The sequence below is a fragment of the Sorex fumeus genome, unplaced genomic scaffold (genome assembly GCF_029834395.1).
Source record: "Sorex fumeus unplaced genomic scaffold, SorFum_2.1 ptg000128l, whole genome shotgun sequence".
NCBI lineage: Eukaryota > Metazoa > Chordata > Mammalia > Eulipotyphla > Soricidae > Sorex > Sorex fumeus.
Window position 1 is genome coordinate 6409071 of NW_026606185.1, and position 3404 is coordinate 6412474.

The 3404-nt window shown below is 35.9% G+C and overlaps 1 non-coding gene across 1 annotated transcript; it reads left to right on the forward strand.

Moving 5' to 3' along the window:
* Nucleotides 1-961: 961 nt before the first annotated feature.
* On the forward strand, nt 962-1065 carry LOC130045607 (small nucleolar RNA U13). Its single transcript, XR_008795586.1, has one exon. It is a non-coding gene; the product is annotated as a small nucleolar RNA U13 (small nucleolar RNA).
* The last annotated feature ends 2339 nt before the right edge of the window (nt 1066-3404 follow it).

Genomic DNA, 3404 nt, shown 5'->3' on the forward strand with positions numbered 1-3404 from the left:
ATTGTCTTTCCTATCCTTAGCAGGGTCCTAGTCTGATTGTTACTTTTGGATCCTGACAACATCTGCCCATGACCACGCCCTTAACTTATAGTTAAGAATCGTAACCGTTTGGCCTGGCCCATTTTCATGCCAGGGTAGCTCACAGCTTGCCCTGGGTCCATTCAGTCCCTCGTCGGGACGCTGCTTTTAGGGTGTTAGGAATCAAGGGCAACTGAGGCTTAAGTCGAGAAAGCAGATACTCTGGAGTGAATAACATTCAGTGCCAATTAAATCCTAAATTACAAAGCACAATATTAACAGTCCTGTATCTATACAAAAAAGGACATTGCTTTAAAGTAAACTATTCAAAAGACATGAGGAGAGGAGAAGGACAATATTTCACTCATACATATAAAATCATAGATTTCTGAGGAATCTGACCTTACATGTTAACCGAGTCTGATTAGGGGAAAAGCTGAATAACTGGGTGGGGAGGAGAGCATAGGGAAGAGATTACAGATAAAGACAATGGAATGGAAGTGCCTCAGGAGCACTGCAATAAACCTGAGTTTCTCGTGGCAAGGGGAAAAGGGCAAGCCAATATTAAGCCTAAAATATTTGGAGCTATATTTCAACACTAAGCTTACCAAGAATGAAAGTGAGGTGCAGACTTGGGGTACTTAGATTATAGTGAGGAAGAGGAAACTCTGGTGGACTGTAAGTTGTTGGAACATCGTATACATGAAAATCTATCATTAACAGTATTGTGAATCTACAATGCCTAAAATTATCATAAGAATTCTGTAATTAAGCAAGTCAAATTTGATAAAATACTTACTAAAGTTTTAGGTTTTCAAGATTTGGTTGAATATTTTTATTTAAACTTCATAAAGTTGAATTCAAATAGCTTGTAAAATTCAATAGCATTCAAATAGCTTGTAAAATTCAGTAGCATTGTAGGTCAAATTAAAAAAGAAGAAGGATCCTTTTCTGGTTTATAAGCATGATGATTGGGTGCTGACACATTTGTGGGACATGTGCATCCTTTAAATCTTGTTATGCACTTGACACATTAGACATCTGATGTGAAAAAAAGAAATGTGAGCAAAAAGAAATAAACTAATATGTTCAATAATGGAAATTTTTCTAGGAATAGTTATCTGGAATATGAATGATTCTAGACAGTTTTAAACTGAAATAATTAGCAAAAAAATTCTACATTAGAAAACTAACTTATTTTCTTTCTTGGGGCCCACACCCAGCAGTGCTCAGTTCTTACTCTTGGCTCTGTGCTCATGACCTTCCTAGTGATCTCAGTGTGTATGTGTGTGTGTACGAAGGGGATATTTGGGATTTTAGAGATCAGCTGCATGCAATGCAAAGGCTTTACCTCTATGTCTCTCCATACTTAAACTAAATTTTCTACTTTCCTATCTGTTGTTAATTTTTATTAATAAATAAAATGCCAGACACAGTAACAACAAAATCTCCAATGGAGATGTTACTGGGCCCGCTCGAGCAAATCGATGATCAATGGAAGGGCCTTTACTTTACTTTACTTTATATTTAGTTACTATATTTTAGCTCATAATATGAGCTCTTAGTGAGAATAAAATAAACTTACTTTGAATCACTTAGATGAAGCAAATGTGCCATACATTATTAAACTACCATTACCTCAGCAGCGTGCATTTAAGAAAACAGAAGAAAGTGTAAAATGCATGGTAGTTATTTTTGTATTATTGAAAGAGTGAAATGCAGTCTCATTTTGTGTTTGAATATTGTTAAAAACAAATCAAATAGAACTAGAATAGATAAGGCAAAATACTGTCTTTGAACCCAGGGTTTTTTTTTTGTTAATTATAAGTATTGGAAATACAGTTAATTAATTATAGAAGGAAAATCTTACAAAACTTGCTGAAAATCAAACTGGAGTATATATATTTAACTCGATTGTCATTTTCACAGTGGCAAAATAAATATTTGTTGGTTCTCTTGAGGGTTGAAATTGGGCAGAAGCAAGCATGACTGTTAGATTCTAATTAAAACATTGGAAGAATATGGAAAAATTTCGCAATGTTAAAGAGGAAATAAGGATAACAGAAACAGAAACCTCTGTTTGTCTCTATAAACCTCACGTACATGGTAAGCAATCAGTCAGATACTAGAAACAGCTAACAGCAGGGGGAGTTTGTATTCATAAACACAATGAGCACAAAATTGTTAAAATCTTTTTGAAATATAAACTGGGACATCATTAATTATTAACTTCAAATATTTTTTTGCACACAGAAAATGCTATATAACAGCCATGTTTTCTTTACAAGAAAGGGGAAGTAGGAGAAGGGTTGGGTGTCTCCTTGTAGCTGACGTCACTCTCCCACTCTGGCTATAGCAGATGGAGGACACCTCCCTCATCTCTGGTCTCATCCCTTGGAGTCACTCTCTAAGAGATCATGGACATCTATTCAAGTCCATGGGCATAAAGAAAATCCTTGCTCTTGGGCTTATGGTATTGGATTTTTCAACCACTGGTGTCAGGTTTTGGTGTCAGGTTTTAGGATTGAGAGAGTTGGTAAACATCAACACCAGAACCTCACTTCTGCTTGTGAGTGTGCATCAAAGAAGTGGAGATGTTGATAGTACTTTCAAATCAGAAGATGAAGTCACTGCTTCTATACTCAACCACATTGGCAAAGAATCATCTGAGTCAAATTTATAGACTACAGGTCAAAGGTGACAGGTCACAGTCCTCCCGTTGTTCATCGATTTGCTCAAGTGGGCCCAGTAACATCTCCATCATGAGACTTGTTACTGTGTTTGGCATATCGAATATGTCACGGGTAGCTTGCCAGGCTCTGTCGTGCGGGCGAGATACTCTCGGTAGCTTGCCGGGCTCTCCGAGAGGGGCAGAGGAATAGAACTCGGGTTGGCCATGTTGGCCGAAAGTGGACAATCAATGTGAGGAGACACTAGTTCCCTTAAATTTATAAGAGAAAGCTAATGATATTAAAATAATTTAATAAAGTAGTAGAAATACAAAATAAAAAATCTAAAATCCAAATCTCTAGGTTTTTACAAACAAGTCACGACAAAATAAAAATAAAGAGAAAATTTGCTTAGGAATATTGTTAGAAGAAAGACTTAAATGTAATAAAATAATATACTTACTACGAATTAATGTAAAACGTGCATGGCCTTAGGTTCCAGGTTTTTCCTGGCTTGCTGATCATTACAGTGAGTGACCCCACTACAAACAGAAGCATATATAAAAAAGTCCCAAATTCGTAGTAATGAGCCTGAATTAGGCACTATTATAGAGGAGGAGGGAGATAATTTTCTTGAATACTCAGAAATTGTGACTAAATGCTAAAATTTACAAAATGTATATTATGAATCGTAAAGTTTATATTTCTATCAAAAGA